Source organism: Ostrea edulis, chromosome 8, assembly GCF_947568905.1.
Source record: "Ostrea edulis chromosome 8, xbOstEdul1.1, whole genome shotgun sequence".
In the NCBI taxonomy this organism is placed as follows: Eukaryota; Metazoa; Mollusca; class Bivalvia; order Ostreida; family Ostreidae; genus Ostrea; species Ostrea edulis.
In genome coordinates this window covers 70,352,294-70,361,774 of record NC_079171.1, presented here as the reverse complement: position 1 = coordinate 70,361,774, position 9,481 = coordinate 70,352,294, and the positions used below count along the sequence as shown (strand labels likewise).

At 33.8% G+C, this 9,481-nt stretch overlaps 1 long non-coding RNA gene across 1 annotated transcript; it reads left to right on the top strand.

The window, feature by feature from the left end:
* The first annotated feature begins 3,942 nt into the window (after window positions 1-3,942).
* Window positions 3,943-5,707, top strand: LOC130049287 (uncharacterized). The gene is made up of 3 exons (XR_008797792.1): window positions 3,943-4,087; window positions 5,040-5,124; window positions 5,258-5,707. It is a non-coding gene; the product is annotated as an uncharacterized LOC130049287 (long non-coding RNA).
* The last annotated feature ends 3,774 nt before the right edge of the window (window positions 5,708-9,481 follow it).

Sequence of the window (9,481 nt, the reverse complement as noted above, 5' to 3'; positions counted from 1 at the left end):
AAGTCTTAAAGTCGTTAATTATTTTCATAGGATTTCTGATGCATAAACACGAAAGTAGTTCCGGCTGGGTGAGGTTTTCACGGGATAACTTCTTAACCTCACCGCCCATGATAAATATTAATACAGATTTGAAGAGCTCTGACATGTAGCACTTTTTCCTCTTAGAAGAAATATTTTTGCTATTAGACTTTAATTTTTTATTAAGCCTTAAAGTCGTTAATTATTTTTATAGGATTTCTGATGCACAAACACGAAAGTAGTTCCGGCTGGGTGAGGTTTTCACGGGATAACTTCTTAACCGCACCCCCCCCCCCCATGATAAATATTAATACAGATTTGAAGAGCTCTGACATGTAGCACTTTTTGTCATTAGAAGAAATATTTTTGCCATTAGCCGATCATTTTTTATTAAGCCTTAAAGTCGTTAATTATTTTTATCGGATTTCTGATGCATAAACACGAAAGTAGTTCCGGCTGGGTGAGGTTTTCAATGGGATAACTTCCTAACCTCACTCCCGCATGATAAATATTAATGCAGATTTGAAGAGGTCTGACATTTCGCACTTTTTGCCATTAAAAGAAATATTTTTGCGATTAGCCGTTAATTTTTTATTAAGACTTAAAGTCGTTAATTATTTCGATAGGATTTCTGATTTTTGCCATTAGCCGTTAATTTTTTATTAAGCCTTAAAGTCGTTAATTATTTTTTTAGCATTCCTTTTGCATCAACACGAAAGTAGTTCCGGCTGAATGAGGTTTTCACGGGATAAATTCCTAACCTCACCCCCGCATGATAAATATTAATGCAGATTTGAAGAGGTCTGACATTTCGCACTTTCTGCCATTAAAAGAAATATGTTTGCGATTAGCCGTTAATTTTTTATTAAGACTTAAAGTCGTTAATTATTTTGATAGGATTTCTGATTTTTGCCATTAGCCGTCAATTTTTTATTAAGCCTTAAAGTCGTTAATTATTTTTTTAGCATTCCTTTTGCATAAACACGAAAGTAGTTCCGGCTGAATGAGGTTTTCACGGGATAAATTCCTAACCTCACCCCCGCATGATAAATATTAATGCAGATTTGAAGAGGTCTGACATTTCGCACTTTCTGCCATTAAAAGAAATATTTTTGCGATTAGCCGTTAATTTTTTATTAAGAATTAAAGTCGTTAATTATTTTGATAGGATTTCTGATTTTTGCCATTAGCCGTTAATTTTTTATTAAGCCTTAAAGTCGTTAATTATTTTTTTAGCATTCCTTTTGCATCAACACGAAAGTAGTTCCGGCTGAATGAGGTTTTCACGGGATAACTTCTTAACCTCACCCCCGTGATAAATATTAATACAGATTTGAAGAGCTCTGACATGTAGCACTTTTTGCCATTAAAAGAAATATTTTTGCCATTAGCCGTTAATTTTTTATTAAGCCTTAAAGTCTTTAATTATTTTGATAGGATTTCTGATGCATAAACACGAAAATAGTTCCGGCTGGGTGAGGTTTTCACGGGATAACTTCTTAACCTCACCGCCCATGATAAATATTAATACAAATTTGAAGAGCTCTGACATGTAGCAAATATATTTGCCATTAGCCATTAATTTTCTATTAAGCCTTAAAGTCGTTAATTATTTTGATAGGATTTCTGATGCATAAACACAAAAGTAGTTCCGACTGGGTGAGTTTTTCACGGGATAACTTCTTAACCTCACCCCACCCCATGATAAATATTAATACAGATTTGAAGAGCTCTGACATGTAGCACTTTTTGCCATTAGAATAAATATGTTTGCCATTAGCCGTTATTTTTTTATTAAGCCTTACACGAAAGTAGTTCCGGCTGGGTGAGGTTTTCACGGGATAACTTCTTAACCTCACCCCCCATGATAAATATTAATACAGATTTGAAGAGCTCTGACATGTAGCACTTTTTGCTCTTAGACGAAATATTTTTGCCATTAGACTTTAATTTTTTATTAAGCCTTAAAGTCGTTAATTATTTTGATAGGATTTCTGATGCACAAGCACGAAAGTAGTTCCGGCTGGGTGAGGTTTTCACGGGATAACTTCTTAACCGCACCCCCCATGATAAATATTAATACAGATTTGAAGAGCTCTGACATGTAGCACTTTTTGCCATTAGAAGCAATATTTTTGCCATTAGCCGATCATTTTTTATTAAGCCTTAAAGTCGATAATTATTTTTATCGGATTTCTGATGCATAAACACGAAAGTAGTTTCTGCTGGGTGAGGTTTTCACGGGATAACTTCCTAACCTCACCCCCGCATGATAAATATTAATGCAGATTTGAAGAGGTCTGACATTTCGCACTTTTTGCCATTAGAAGAAATATTTTTGCCATTAGCCGTTAATTTTTTATTAAGCCTTAAAATCGTTAATTATTTTGATAGGATTTCTGATGCATAAACACGAAAGGAGTTCCGGCTGGGTGATGTTTTCACGGGATAACTTCTTAACCTTACACCCCCCCCCCCCCATGATAAATATTAATACAGATTTGAAGAGCTCTGACATGTAGCACTTTTTGCCATTAGAAGAAATATTTTTACCATTAGCCGTTAATTTTTTATTAAGCCTTAAAGTCGTTAATTATTTTTATAGGATTTCTGATGCATAAACACGAAAGGAGTTCCGGCTGGGTGAAGTTTTCACGGGATAACTTCTTAACCTCACCGCCCATTATAAATATCAATACAGATTTGAAGAGCTCAGACATGTAGCACTTTTTGCCATTAGAAGAAATATTTTTTCCATTAGCCGTTATTTTTTATGAAGCCTTAAAGTCGTTAATTATTTTGATAGGATTTCTGATGCATAAACACGAAAGTAGTTCCGGCTGGGTGAGGTTTTCACGGGATAACTTTTTAACCTCACCCCCATGATAAATATTAATACAGATTTGAAGAGCTCTGACATGTAGCACTTTTTGCCATTAGAAGAAATAGTGTTGCCATTAGCCGTTAATTTTTTATTAAGCCTTAAAGTCGTTAATTATTTGTATAGGATTTCTGATTTTTGCCATTAGCCGTTAATTTTTTATTCAGCCTTAAAATCGTTAATTATTTTTATAGGATTTCTGATGCATAAACCGGCTAATGGAAAAAATCAGAAATCCTATAAAAATAATTAACCACTTTAAGGCTTAACAAAAAATTAACGGCTAATGGCAAAAATATTTCTTCTAATGGCAAAAAGTGCTACATGTGAGAGTTCTTCAAATAAAGTCGTTAATTATTTTGATAGGATTTCTGATGCATAAACACGAGAGTAGTTCCGGCTGGGTGAGGTTTTCACGGGATAACTTTTTAACCTTACCCCCATGATAAATATTAATACAGATTTGAAGAGCTCTGACATGTAGCACTTTTTGCCATTATAAGAAATATTTTTGCCATTAACCGTTAATTTTTTATTAAGTCTTAAAGTCTTTAATTATTTTGATAGGATTTCTGATGCATAAACACGAAAGTAGTTCCGTCTGGGTGAGGTTTTCACGGGATAACTCCTTAACCTCACCCCCCATGATAAATATTAATACAGATTTGAAGACCTCTGACATGTAGCAAATATATTTGCCATTAGCCGTTATTTTTTTTATTAAGCCTTAAGGTAGAGACCGATAGCAACCACGTGATCAGTAAAAATCGTGTATTTTCACGTGAAATTATTTTTCGGAATTCCGTACATCGCCATAGAGTAGTTGAAAAACAAAAAGGGATTCCGAAAGTAGAAGTTGTTGCTGTGACTGAATCGATGATTGAGAGGGTCTTCTCGACGAAAGATATAGAAATTTGGCCATAATTTAGATTAGGAATACGTCAATGTAATAATAGTGGACTAAATGTTTCGTCCGTGCAGAATGGCACTTTTTACCTCACGAAATTCACCACTATGCATAGCTGCGCTACGTGAACAAAGTTGTTGATGTAGCGTGATCGTGATGTCCGAGTGCTGCGAGTTTCAATACTGTTTATGTAGTCATTGAGAGTTTAAACAAAGTTTCTTCTGAGAAGAGGAATTCGATGGATGCATTCAACGTGGACAACAAAATCATAATTTCGTTTGGTAAGTGAAAAAAATGGCAAATTGAATTTGTATTCATCCCACTTTTCCTCTGCTATTTCACAACGCGATTTTATAATAACATCTATAAACGCACAATTTGGAGCTGTTTCATTTTTTGTGCATTTATGTATTCCATATGTGCCCAAAATATAACTCCTACATGTACATGTAATTGTAAATGGATGTCATGTATATGCCAGATTTCAAAAAAAAAAAATAGGGCTCTCACAAGTTTGAGGGGGGGGGGGTGTTGCACTAAAATTCTATTTGGTATAAATGATAGTACTTATAGTATCTTGAAATTTCATTGACCTAAGAGATATTTCAAATCTGGGGTTTCATGTTTCATGCAAGCATGTAGGTCTACAAAACTTTATTTAAAATATTTGTAAAATCACAAGCCCCCCTCATAGGCAAATAAATGTATTGTAGGAAAATAAGATATGTATGCCCTCCTCTTGACGCACACTCTGTAAAGGAGACAGGTCTGATAAATCTAGAGTTGACTTGTTTTGATATTATTAGAATGAACTGGCAGTTTATGAAAACATATCTGTCATTTCATATTGTAATATGATAATTATGATGTTTATTCACCTCATTAAGGACCCGGGGTGGGAGGGTATGTACAGTTTAAATAGAAGGTAACTATAACAATATGAAATAAATAACAATCATGCAGATGTACTACTACTGCAAGAGTTCGCATTGCTGCACTGCACACATTTAACATACATGTAGTGTTACATATGTAATACTGATTTCAGACAAGATTTTAAAAATTAACATAATAAAATACATGTTATGTGTGTAATTTTCAATATATCAGCATTTTAAAGTTCACTAAACATGTATTGAGACACACAATTTTAAAATTGACATTGTCTGACACAGTATAATTAATGATTAATACTGACTGTGCAAATATTAATTATGATGATTTTTTTCTAAGCATCATCCTAAGGACCAGTGCAAGTTGAAATGGGCTTCCAGCCAACAACTTCAACAGCAATTTGCCATGAAAATCACCAAGAAAGGTACAATATTTTCTGTCTTAGTAAGATAGAATTTTTCATTTTAACACCAGACATTTATAAAGACAATTCTTAGTATATTAGATATTCATCTTTTTTTCAATTTTGAATATACAGAATATATTTTTTATAACAGGTACTTCATTTACATTGATGATGTCATATCCCCTGGACCCCACAACTTTACAGGTTACAGAGAAAATTCAAGAACTTCTGCAAAATGTGGGACTTGGATAGAATCAATAATGTATTTGTGAGCCCAGAGCAATGGATATATTGTGCAACATACTAAAGTGTGAATTTAATGGAAAACAAGTACATGTACTCATGTATTACATGTCTTTTTTAAAGACAATAATATTGTATAATAACCGGCGCGAGCCCCCCTAAAATTTTCAAGTTTAAAGTAAATCGTGGTCTCTTGTTTAGAGAAATATATACGATAAAAGAAACTATAATTTCCTCCACTCTCAGAGAAATAAATGTCTGACAAAATCTTTTGATTTATTGAATTACTTTTAGTGGGAGAACTGCTACTTTTTCCAAAAACCCTTAAAATTTGCGTTATTTTATTAATTTCACCTGATTAAAAATGACAGAAAATAATCAAAATGACTACATAGGAGACATATTTTAAGCCCTAAAAAATCTGTAAAATCCAGGAGTTTCTGGGGGAACCCCCCCCTTCAAGGCGGCCCCCAGACCCCTGCCTCATACAGTTGCACCCCCCCTCCCAACTTCCATTCCTGATCCGCCCCTGAAATAGCTTATAGAAACCTTCTTATTGTCATGTTCAATTTTCAAAGAGGTAATTTGGGAATGCTTAAACATTCTAAGTTATAAAAAGGTCAGTAGTTTATCTCTGCTGGCTGAATCTTTCTTCTCAATGCACCGAGTGCAATTCATGACGTCTATGTTCCTGCTCATTCTTTCTCCTCCATACCATGCAGTATATTAAAGGGGTTGGGATGTAATGGAGACATTTGTTTTAACAAATATAAATTGTATTTCAATTTTTTGTGGGGATTTTTATTTGGGAAAACTCTTGATATTAATCATCAAATATGATGACGTATGATAAATCTATATTCTGAGTGTAAGTGCACAAAGGTCAACAACGAGAACTACAACAAAATATAAGCTAAAATTTGAAATAAATACTTTCTGTATTATATTTATTAATTTAAAAAAGGTATTACAAAGAATCTTCGAATTTCAGCAAGCTGTTTTTGATGGATTGTTTACAACATCTTTTAATAACCCTTTTTCTTAAGAAAATGTGTACTTTGTTAAAAGGGGGTGGGGTTAGGAATTATTTGCTAGTTCCATATTGAACCCCATTATGGTGTATAATTTTTTTCATATATTTTACTTACTAATAGACTGACCACTTAATGAAATAAAATACGAAATTTGATGGGTAATTTTTTTTGCAGCTTAAGCAAAGGTATGACCCTGTGTGCAAATATTGTGCACTGTTTTAAGGTAATTGGCCAATGTAGCTGTGTTGAAGTAATGTTGTTGCATGTTAATAATGATTGCTGAACTTGAAATTGATGTGTAATATACAATTATGTGAAAGGTTGTTTGGAACCATATATGACAAGTCATGATCCTCTTTACAATAAAAATGTTATAGCTCTATTTGTATATTGCTCTCTACTTATTTTTCTTCACTTTTTACGCTTTACAGGGACTAAAGAAGGTGTTGTTAAAATCGCCCTATTTCTCAAAAACAAGGTCGATTACCTACATTGATTTTTTATTATGTTTTATATCGAAGCTTCATCATAAACATATATCAAAATAAAAAAAAATTCAATGGTTATTTTTTTTAGCATCAACCTATCAATCTCTACCTTAAAGTCGTTAATTATTTTGATAGGATTTCTGATGCATAAACACGAAAGTAGTTCCGGCTGGGTGAAGTTTTCAGGGGATAAGTTCTTAACATCACCCCCATGATAAATATTAATACAGATTTCAAGAGCTCTGACATGTAACACTTTTTGCTATTAGAAGAAATAGTTTTGCCATTACCCGTTATTTTTTTATTAAGCCTTAAAGTCGTTAATAATTTTGATAGGATTTCTGATGCATAAACACGAAGGTAGTTCCGGCTGGGTGAGGTTTCCACAGGATAACTTCTTAACCTCACCGCCCATGATAAATATTAATACAGATTTAAAGAGCTCTGATATGTAGCAATTTTTGCCATTAGAGAAGAAATATTTTTGCCATTAGCCGTTAACTTTTTATGAAGCCTTAAAGTTGGTAATTATTTTGATAGGATTTCTGATGCATAAACACGAAAGTAGTTCCGGCTGTGTGAGGTTTTCACAGGATAACTTCTTAACCTCACCCCCATTGATAAATATTAATACAGATTTGAAGAGCTCTGACATGTAGCACTTTTTGCCATTAGAAGAAAAATGTTTGCCGTTAGCCGTTAATTTTTTATTAAGCCTTAAAGTCGTTAATTATTTTGATAGGATTTCTGATGCATAAACACGAAACTAGTTCCGGCTGGGTGAGGTTTTCACGGGATAACTTCTTAACCTCACCGCCCATGATAAATATTAATACAGCTTTGAAGAGCTCTGACATGTAGCACTCTTTGCCATTAGAAGAAATATTTTTGCCATTAGCTGTTAATTTTTTTATTAAGCCTTAAAGTCGTTAATTATTTTTATAGGATGTCTGATGCATAAACACGAAAGTAGTTCCGGCTGGGTGAGGTTTTCACGGGATAACTTCTTAACCTCACCCCCATGATAAATATTAATACAGATTTGAAGAGCTCTGACATGTAGCACTTTTTGCTCTTAGAAGAAATATTTTTGCCATTAGCCGTTAATTTTTTATTAAGCCTTAAAGTCGTTAATTATTTTGATAGGGTTTCTGATGCATAAACACGAAAGTAGTTTCGGCTGGGTGAAGTTTTCACGAGATAACTTCTTAACCTCACCCCCCCCCCCCCATGATAAATAGTAATACAGATTTGAAGAGCTCTGACATGTAGCACTTTTTGCCATTAAAAGAAATATTTTTACCATTAGCCGTTAATTTTTTATTAAGCCTTAAAGTCGTTAATTATTTGTATAGGATTTCTGATGCATAAACACGAAAGTAGTTTCGGCTGGGTGAGGTTTTCACGGGATAACTTCTTAACTTCACCCCCATGATAAATATTAATACAGATTTGAAGCGCTCTGACATGTAGCACTTTTTGCCATTAGAAGAAATATTTTTGCCATTAGCCGTTAATTTTTTATTAAGCCTTAAAGTCTTTAATTATTTTGATAGGATTTCTGATGCATAAACACGAAAGTAGTTACGGCTGGGTGAGGTTTTCACGGGATAACTTCTTAACCTCAACCCCATGATAAATATTAAAACAGATTTGAAGAGCTCTGACAGGTAGCACTTTTTGCCATTAGAAGAAATATGTTTGCCATTAGCGGTTAATTTTGTATTAAACCTTAAAGTCGTTAATTATTTTGATACGGATTTCTGATGCATAAACACGAAAGTAGTTCCGGCTGGGTGAGGTTTTCACTGGATAACTTCTTAACCTCACCCCCATGATAAATATTAATACAGATTTGAAGAGCTCTGACATGTAGCACTTTTTGCCATTAGAAGAAATATTTTTGCCGTTAGCTGTTAATTTTTTATTAAGCCTTAAAGTCGTTAATTATTTTGATAGGATTTCTGATGCATAAACACGAAAGTAGTTCCGGCTGGGTGAGGTTTTCACGTAATAACTTCTTAACCTCACCCCCCCCCATGATAAATATTAATACATATTTGAAGAGCTCTGACATGTAGCAAATATATTTGCCATTAGCCGTTAATTTTTTATGAAGCCATAAAGTCGTTAATTATTTTGATAGGATTTCTGATGCGTAAACACGAAAGTAGTTCCGGCTGGGTGAGGTTTTCACAGGATAACTTCTTAACCTCACCGCCCATGATAAATATTAATACAGATTTAAAGAGCTCTGACATGTAGCACTTTTTGCCATTAGAGAAGAAATATTTTTGCCATTAGCCGTTAACTTTTTATGAAGCCTTAAAGTCGTTAATTATTTTGATAGGATTTCTGATGCATAAACACAAAAGTAGTTCCGGCTGTGTGAGGTTTTCACAGGATAACTTCGTAACCTCACCCCCCATGATAAATATTAATACAGATTTGAAGAGCTCTGACATGTAGCACTTTTTGCCATTAGAAGAAATATTTTTACCATGAACCGTTAATTTTTTATTACGCCTTAAAGTCTTTGAATATTTTGATAGGATTTCGGATGCATAAACACGAAAGTAGTTCCGGCTGGGTGAAGTTTTCACGGGATAA